Raw genomic sequence first — 10044 nt, 5'->3', positions numbered from 1 at the left:
TGGGTGGGTGTGGGGAGTGGGGGTTGTGGAGATGGAGAAGCAGCATGTGGGTAAGGGGATGTTAAAGCATCACATTATAGTATGTAGATTAACCCTAATTCAAATTCTTAATTTAACAGTTCTCACTGGGATTGAGAACTGCCCAGTATGGTCTGTGCTGTAAGCAACTCAAAGGAAAAACAAAGAGGAACCCTCATTTTCCTTTGGATCTAATTCGTCATCTTCTTTTTTCTCAGAAAAATACCATAAAACGTTCAGACACTGTGATTTAGTCCATGCTGAACTGGAGACACTGCAATGTCTTGACAAACATTAGTATTTCAAATAGGCGCGAGCATAAAGTTCTTTGACTCTAAACCTAGAAGCCATAAACGATACTCGATTTAAATTTGGCCTGCCTTTCTTTTATGCTCCATGGTCTAATAGTGGTCTAATGTGTTTTCTTCCTAAGACTTTGTCAACTTCACCCAATAAAAGATTTTTCACCCACACGATTATTAAATATCACTAAGTGGTAATTTTCAAGGGAATGGTCAAATAAAATTTAGTCACGTGGTCATTTTTCCATTCTTAAAAAATGTCAGTGATGCAGGGAGCCTGTGCCTTCACTGGAAAAGGCTCACATGTCGTAGGAGTGGATGGACAAGGCCCCCATTTTCATTATTATTATTATTATTATTATTATTATTGTTATTATTATTATTATTATTGTTATTAGGAATCTTTTTGTAAACAATTCCCTATTTTTTGACTAATTCTAGAGCCTTTCTATAGGACATTGTATAGGGGGAAATAAAATAAAAATACTTTAATTGGCCATGTTTTGTTGTACTTTAATATATGTTGATAGGAGGTATGGTTTACTGGGTATACTGGGTACATGTTCTAGTGTTCTGGGGTTAAAGGGTCACTGTTATTGGGCAGTTGTGGCTCAGCTATGGCTCAGGAGGTAGAGCAAGTCCTCTAACCAGAAGTTTGATCTGCAGCTCATCCAGTCATTACGTAGAAGTGTCTTTGAGTAAGATATAGAACCCTAAATTCCTTGTGACACAACCACTGGTGTGGTAGTGTTTGAGTGTGGTAGGTAAAAGTGTTTTTAAAAATATAATAAAACACTCTGTGGCTTGTAAAAGTGCTTTGAGTAAGAGTAGAAAAGTGCTATGTAAATGCCAATCCATTTACCATTGTGTCACACTGGAGGAAATTCACTACAAATTGTGCGAGATGAGTGCAAGTGGTCAGAACGGGACTTTCACAGAGCAAGCTAAAAAAAAACCCCCAAAACAGCACCTATGCTAGAGACAACCTCAGAGAGCAGATTGGCCAATTTTTATTAGTTTTTTTCTTTTTTTATGGGCTCAGTCACATAATTTTATGCTTGAACCTCATGTCAACAATCACAGGAAGAGGGTAAATAATCTTGTTTGTCTAGGACGGTGTGTTTTGTCACTTTAAAAAGTGGTTATGAAAGGTTTGAACACAGATTGGAGCCTTTCTGGGTGGAGTTTGTTTGGTTCCTTCAGGTGTTACATGGATTTTTCAGGTATTCTGGCTTCCCTGCATAGTCCAAAGACAGGCGCTTTAGCCTAATCAGTGATCCTCAGGGGTGTGTAGATCAATCCAAATATTGCTGGTAATGCTGTCAGATCAATACCAGTGCCATAGGATCGATACTTTGTTTCTATCCTATATATCCTATATTTTTCTTCTGGAAATGAAAAAGTAGACCTCAAACATCCAGTATGAAAAATGTCTGGACCTTTTTGTGTTGGCTGTCACTTTTGTCTACAGACTGTAGAACATTTAAACAACCTAAACTGACCCACAGTGCTTTGGAAACTGGGATATTTACATTACAGGTCTTCAAAGAAACTGTTTTAAATATATAGAAAGGTGAAAGGTGAGTTGTGTTAAGTAATTATTGTGGAAAGTAAAATCACAGTGATTTAATTCATCTGATAAATCACGACACACTGCTCTCCCCTGCGTTAAGCAGCTTTTATTGGTTAACTGTATCGGTATCTGTATTTGTATCGGTAATACTGTCCCTGCATTTACTTGGAAACAGGTTGATACCAACATTTCTAAAGCTGATGTAGGTATGAGGAAGATAAAGTGCTTTAAGTGCATAGAATAAGATGCTCTGTCAAGATATGGTTGAAAGATATGACTCTAGTGGTCAGTACAGGACTAGCAAAGCACTACATAAATGCAAATATATTAAGTTGAAAATTAAAAATTAGAAGTGACACAACCTGAGATAGTCATATGCTGTCAATAGCAAAAAAATTATAGCCACAAAAAAGAAAACTCTGCCTGCTTTAGACACTTTAAAAATTGAGTTTAAAACACAATCAAAAAATGCATTTACATTTTTTCATTCATGAATCTTTTAACTACATTAAAAAAAATGAATGACTGAATTTGTGCGGTAAGGAAAGAAGCATGATAGTTAAAATCATGCCCCAAAAATACAATAAGTAACATTTCTGCATCAAACATATTTCTTAAGTAGACATTATCTGGTAATCGGATGTATTTTGTGTTAATCTATCGATCGATCTATTTATCCATCAGCATACCCTAGAGATTTAAAATATTACTATTAAAGATAGAAGAAGGCAATCAAAGTGTGAGGTTAAAAAAAGGTTAAAGTAAATACTGTGCTTCTTTGGTGCTCCTGTTGCAGTCCAGCATAAATAAAATTCAAGATTCATCTTACTGGCAATATCTATATGTCCTGTAAGTCTGAGCCTAAGGTTAAAATAAGGTTGAATGAATTGTGCATTTTTGATTTTTATATTTGTAAGTGATCATTTGATTTATAAGAATTCAGAAAAAAATTAAAAAATAAAAAAGAAACAAAAAAACAAATGCCACACCAACTAATGGTGAATTAACTTAAAAACGTATAAGATTGTTCAAATAATTTATCATTAGATGGTTGTATCGGGTGATTTTCTTTAAGATCTTGTAAATTAAAACACCAGAAATTCAGAGAAGCGCAGTAGAAAATCAAACAGAGCCTGATTTTTAGTGTTATCAAAGCGATCCGCTGACGTCTCCCTGTTTACAGACAGTCCGCTCTCTGCTTCTTTCCCTCAGCCAAAGCCCCCCTCGCTCTCCCAGTGAGCGGCCCATTGACATACCAAGGGCCTCTTTCAGCGTGTCTACATGTCTGTGGCTCTTTTTTAGCAGCCTGCGTCTCCAGCGAGTGTGGCCTGACAGAGGACGTTTTCAAACCAGCTCTGACATTGATGAAACACCTCCGGTAGAGTCCAGGAGCTGTAGTTAAACACACCGCGGTGAGAGTGCTGACTGAGACCATGAATCTATGTGTGTGTCTCTGTGTTTGTGACTAAGTAGTTTTTCAAGAGTCGTTTGGCAAACAGAGGCCTATTTGATGCATGAAACTTTGAATCCACACTTGCACTTGGAGAAAACATTTTTCCAGGTAGCTGCCAAATGCAATTTGATGTTATATATATTTGGAATAACAGTCCGATTGTCCGACTTTTAGAGGAGCAGGATGTATTTCTTTTTCCCCATTTATGCTGAATATTATGGATTTAATGAAAAGTTGTAACGGCGGCAAACTAATCTTACTTTTTAAATTAATCATTAAAAGTATGGAAACCTCATCATATTCACAGGTTAGAGGAGGGCTTGACAGATCAGACTGAAAGTGGAGGTGGTGGTTTACTGTACAGGTCTCATTAAGAGCTCTGGAAGAATACGCGGCAACAGGAAGTTGGTCCTGTTGTAGTGTCCTGCTCTGCCCTACTTCATGCCTTTTACTACACTGTTATGGTCTGCTCTGTCTCAGCCTGTGTGTGTAGATACTGAAGGAGATTGAGTGTATGAGAGAAAACACATACACACTCTAAACTTAACAATACCAGCTAAACCCCTGACCCCGAAACAAACCTACTCCCAATTCTAACCCTTGACGTGACCACCAGTCAAATGCACTTCGTTGCAAGCCTGAAAGCTTTAATTGGTCCTCACAAAGGCAGAAGATTATTTTTACACAGACACATGCGTGCATAGTAGGAGCAGAGCAGTAGTTTCCTGGTTGTGGAAGTGAATGTGACTATTACTGAGCTTTTAATGTCTCCAGATTGCAAGCCTTGTTCCTGCCCCCGCATCCGCCGGCACTCCTCCATCCACAACTGTGAAATTGGGACCATGTGTTGTTGCTGCAGTCCTCCTTCTCCTTTCTGAACTCCTTTTTTTGCCATCTTCCTAAATTGGGTTTTATCAGCATCCCTCAGATTAAGAAGCACTGCTTCTCAGTCTCATGCTCATCTTGTTCTTCAGGTGTTTCCTCACTGTACACCCACTCTGTACAAAACACAGGGATTAAAATGCAGTTTTCAACATTCCCACACCTGTGCTGTTGCTGTCCCTTCACCCCCATCTGATCACAGAGGACGGCTGTCCCTTCCTGGTTCTTCCTGTAAAAAAAAAGAGTTTTTCCTTCCCACTGTCACCAAGTGCTTGCTCATAAGGGGTTTTCTGATTTCTCTGTATTATTGTAGCATCTTTGCCTTATAATATAAAGTGTCTTAAGGCTCAAACGGGGGCATGCCTGGAATTAAGTGGCTTAGGAAATTATGACTCCTGCTTTTCTATTCCCTTTGAGAGATCAGTTTAAAAAAATCACTAGTAATTTAGAGAGAGGAATATTACGGTGGCAGAGATCGCTGACAGAGAAGAGAGAACGTCGAGGCTAAAATGAAGCAGCCATTGAAGGGGGGTGAAAGGAAAGCTGGTGTTTATGTATTGGTGAGTGTGTGTGTGTTTTTAGGGGTTGCTGAGGTGCAGAGGTCACATCTCGCCAGGATGCAGGGGTCAAGTTTATTTTTCCTGCAAAGGAAAGGGAAGGAAGAGGGTCAAGCAAAAAAAAAAAAAAATCTCCTTAATAATATGGATCATACCAATCTCTTTAACACATTAAGGAGCTATTTTATGTATATCTCATTGTTCAGTTATCTTATTTAAATTAGATGTAATGCTTAGACTGTGGCTCAGGCTCCTAAAACTTATTTAGCGTTAGGTTCATGAGTCTTTGGACACAGTTTGTGTAGTTTTGCCTCCGCACGCCACCACAGTGGATTTTGAATCAAACAAACAAGATGAAAATTAAAATATTCTAATGACCGTTTAGAATTTAAAATATTAACAACATGTAAAAATCCAGTATTTCATTAAATTACATTTGAATTTGTTGTTATGCCATCTTATTTATGAAGTAAGAGCCATTCAGGTCAAAATAATTATTTTCACCATAGAAGAGATTTGAACCCTGTAGTAAAAAGCACAGATCTAAAAAAGAAAATGAATGATAAAATACTATGGCTTAGTAAACAGGTTAAAGACCAGGGGATAGGCGAAGGCTGCTGAGGGCTTCCCATGATGCCCTGAGTGTTTCTTCTCTTTCACATAGTGTCTTGTGTTCTGTCTCCCTCATTTCCACCTGCTGCAGAACTGACCCTGGTTCTGCCAGATGATTCTTCCTGTTAAATGGGAGTTTTTCATTCCCACTGTCGCCAAGTGTTTGCTCAGAGGCTGTTGTCTGATTGTTGGGGTTTTTCCACGGCATTATTGTAGCGTCTTTACCTTGAGATGACTGTTGTTGTGATTTGGTGCTATAACATGTGATATTCTAGTGCTTTCACTGGAATTGAAAATAAGCATCATGTGTGGACTTGATGTGTGGACTAGTTCCCTCACTTAAACGAGTATTTGGACATGCATCTAAGGTGGTTGTAGCTCCCGCTGTGTCCTACGTGTTAGGATTGCCTGATTTATTGCTCAGTTAATGAGTTCTCAAGGCAACTTAGAAGCAGCTGTGATTGATAGCTGACTCAAGTGCTGCTCTTCATGACTCCTGAACTTTGACTGTCTCTAAATGTTGAAGCATCTGTATGCAGTCCTTTTTTGTGTTCACCGTGTTAGATGGTGTTTGAGTTAGCTACCGTTTTCCAGCACATCATTTCCAAATCTTTGATCACCAGTAGTCTGAATTGGGCTCAGATGGGTGCACAACAGTGCAGAAGCAAAGTGTTGCACACGTTTACCCTATAGTGTGCAGTGCTTAACATCAATATACAGGTACATGTAATGTACACTTTTATTGATCCCCGTGGGGAAATTCTTCTCTGCATTTAACCCATTCACTCAGTGAAGCAGTGGGTGGGGGTGGGTGAGGTGTGTGTGTGGGGGGGCTCAAACACACGGATGCTATCTGTCTGTTGAAGGACTTCCTTCCACTCAGGCACAAAGGCCCTTGAGTTTCAGAGGTTTATCAGGATACTTCTGATCCACACTCCACTCACACACAGACACACAGACTCGCTTTAGCTTTTTCAGCCACACACAATACAAACGGAGGCATCTTATTAGTGTCAGGATGCGGTGAATAGCCTCCACCCTAACCCCAGGTTCATCCTCAGAGGTCACAGTATAACATCCTACAGGAAGTAAACACACACACACACACACCAAAGACACCTTTTCCCCTTCCTTCTCATGTCTACGCTCAAATTTCACAGCATAACATCCTGAAGGAAGACTCATGGGAAAGTAGCACATCACAGTGTTAAACTGCAGCTCTGTTTCCAGACAGCTCAGGACACCGTGTGTTTCATCACTCCTTTACTTAACAGCATTTAGCAGATATTTAGAAACACTGAGCATTAAAGACAAACTGAATGGTCCTTTGTGGTGACAGAGAACTTAGGTTGTTGATTTATTGGTCGATCTGCCCTCATCTATGGCTACACGCTGTACATAGTGAATGAAATAATAAGATCGCACATAGAAACGGTGCAAAGCTGCGTCCTCTGAAGGGTGTCAGATCTCTCCTTTAGAGATAGCTTGGTTATTCTGGAGAGGCTCTACGAATTAGATGCAAGCAACATCCCATCTTTCTGCCTTCAAATGGTGCAGTGAGTCAATTGCTTTTATCCTCATCCAACTTATCCACCTTTGCTAGATGTAAAAAGACAAAAAAGTAGCAATACATAGTTTTTACCTTTAGAGCTTCTGAAATGGTAAATGTGACCTAAACTAAGAAAACAGTTTGTGTTTTCTCCTTATTTTAATTTATACAAATGCAGTAACTCCTGCATCTGTTTCGAACACTTCAGTAGACAAAGAGAGAGACGGAAAGGAGGAAAGAAAATTTGTGGATAAATTAAGACAGGGCACGACTCCAGCCTCATTTCTGTCCTTTGGCCACAAAACACCATCAGTGTTGAAATTTGTCTAAAGCAGCTCCTTGTCTATTTCCACCTGAAAGGAAAGGAGGCTGATAAGGATTAAAATTGTGTGTGTGTGTCTCTAACATAGGACAAAACAACAACCCTGAAGCCATTCCTGTAATCTCTCTCAATTTCCCTCCCACTCAATCATCCTTTTCTCTTGTTCCCCTCTCAATAACTCTGTCTTCCCTCCAAGAGTCACATCAAAGAGCAGAGGGCTAACAGTGCTGTGAGCTCTGTGTGTGTGCTGGACATACCACAGCTTATCTCTGTGTGAAGCAGACCTCTTCCTGGTTTATCTGTTGCCATTTAAAAAAAAAGGAAAATAATGTAAGAACAAAACTCATCCAGCCCAACAAAGAGCAAATCTAAATCAACGCTGGTGCTAAATACTCCTGTGGAGTATTTCTTTTTTCCTCTAGGGTCACGGCCAAAAGTAGCTCATGTCCAGGCTGATACTTATACACTCAGGAGCAGGAAATGGTCCAGCTACAGTGTGTTTTTGATTAGCATGGATCTGATATTAAAGGTTAAGCTTTTCACTTGTTGTTTACAGATGTGCCAGAGAGGAAACGGCCGCTTGTTGAGCATCTTAACTGTTTGGCAAGAAGAAGACTGAGAGATACGATCACTCTTTGTTCTTCTTCTCGAGGGGAAGCTCAAAAAACCAGCAGTGTGTTCTTCAGGCTGACCATCTCTACATATCACAGCTGAGTGAGAGTTTGCATTAATTACTTTTTTTTCCATTTTCACTGTCCCTGTAGGCTTACAGGAACACCAAGGATGAAGGTGGCAATAAGGAGAGGGATACTTGTGAATCATCACCTATACAAATACCACAGAATAAACTTTTACATTTATAAAGCAACATACCACATTGTTGTTGTAGTGTAGAAATCATGGAAAGAACCATCCATCCATCCATCCATCCATTTGCTTCCGCTCATTCTGTTCAGGGTCGCGGGGGGTGCTGGAGCCTATCCCAGCTGTCATAGGGTGAGAGGCGGGGTACACCCTGGACAGGTCACCAGTCTGTCGCAGGGCTGGAAAGAACTATAAAAGTGGAATTTTACCTCCATCTTCACAAGAATAAATGTCTTGACAAATTCATCCCAAAGTCGCATCTTAGGTTTGCAAAGTTGCATCTGAACAAATCACAAGACTTCAGGAACAATGTCTTTTGGACAGACGACAGGCAGCATATGAGCACAAACACCTCATAGCAGCTGTTAATGGTTGCAGGATGATATGTGGGGCTTGTTCTGCAGCCACAGGACCTGGGCACCAATGCTACTTGATAAATCTGACTCATTGAGTCAACTCCTTGCTTTCTTCTCCTATCTTTCGCCAATCTGGCCTTCACCACATCCACACAGATAATAGTTTGAATAATAAAATAAAATACAAATATAAAACAGCCAACAGAGAGTTTACAGTGCTCCTCTAGGCAAAGCAAATATGTCTGGCACACCAAAGCATTGAGACCATGATTTTGCTCCTACAACTGCTGGACAGGACAGATGAAAAACAAACAAACAAACAAACAAACAAAATCATGAACTCCTCTGTATACCAAAGTATTTTAAAGTCAAATGTGAAGACGTCTGTCCGACAGATAAAACATCATCAAGCATAGCAGTAAATCTAAACAGGATGACTTAAAAAGAAAAGAATCAAGGTGCTGCAATGGCTCAGTCAAGGTTCAGGATTTAGTTTGATTGAAATGCTGTGGTGGGACATTAGGGAGGGCTGTGCATTAACAAAAGCATGCAAACCTCAAAGAACTGAAGCAATACTGTAAAGAAAAGTGGGCCAAAATTCTTTCATAACATGTTGGAGACTGATAAAGTCAGAGGGAAAACCATTACCTTCAATTATTGCTGATAAAGGCAGTTCTACAAGCTACTGAATCATGAGCTGTAATTAGTTTTCACATGGCTGCATAGACTGCTGAGAAAACTTGTTTTTAGTCATGACTATAGTTTTTAAAAGTGTTGCTAAAATATTAGATGCATTCATATTATCATACAATCCTTGCTTTAGATTATTACTTTTCTTTGCTTGTATCTATGTCCCACGATCCCACTTTGAGACCCATCTGTGCTACCTTTAACCAGCAAAAACACTTTATGTAATACTGGCGAAGATGGTAGATGGTGATAATATCATAGCTTTGCCTTTACTTGTGATCTTTTTCTGTATTAAGGTTATTAGCAGATATTGCACTGCAAAATCTTTCAATTGCCCAGAACCCATCTCATTATGTTGTTTGGTTTTATCTGCCCAGCAGCTTTTGAAGGAATTACAAAGGCCTATTAGGCATTGTTTGCACAGTTTGTAGCATAAATGGAACAAAACTGCATAATGACATATTAAAGTTTCTCTTGCAGTAGGAAGAAGATTGGGTTGGTTTTAGTCACATATAGAGTTTATCCACTGGTTGCAATTGACTGTGATTTTGCAGGATATTGAATCAAAAACAAACATTACACTGAAAACAGAACTCCAGGTGCCTCTGCCTGGAATAAAGACATCTGACAAAACCAAACATGTCAGTAGCTTATTGTCCTGCAGTTCATTGATAGTGATGGGGACTTGTTAGAGCATCCTTAAAATTCTCCAAATGCCACAGACCTCTGTTTCTGGAAAAGGGAATGTGAAGTAGATACATTAAATTATTTGAGGGAACAAATTTTAGCACCATAGTGGTTGCCCTCCATCCACACCTCTATGCTGCTTGATAAAGCTGCCCACCTTGAGGGCATCTTGGCTGGGG

The 10044-nt window shown here is 39.6% G+C and overlaps 1 long non-coding RNA gene across 1 annotated transcript; it reads right to left on the bottom strand.

The window, feature by feature from the left end:
* Window positions 1-3823: 3823 nt before the first annotated feature.
* Window positions 3824-8920, bottom strand: LOC112848073 (uncharacterized). The gene is made up of 3 exons (XR_003222021.1): window positions 8142-8920; window positions 7526-7567; window positions 3824-4869 (listed from the first exon to the last, which is right to left on the bottom strand). It is a non-coding gene; the product is annotated as an uncharacterized LOC112848073 (long non-coding RNA).
* Between the last annotated feature and the right edge of the window lie 1124 nt (window positions 8921-10044).

Source organism: Oreochromis niloticus, linkage group LG10, assembly GCF_001858045.2.
Source record: "Oreochromis niloticus isolate F11D_XX linkage group LG10, O_niloticus_UMD_NMBU, whole genome shotgun sequence".
Taxonomy (NCBI): Eukaryota; Metazoa; Chordata; class Actinopteri; order Cichliformes; family Cichlidae; genus Oreochromis; species Oreochromis niloticus.
Note: the sequence above shows the minus strand (reverse complement) of the source record. Positions and strands in the feature narration are given on the sequence as shown.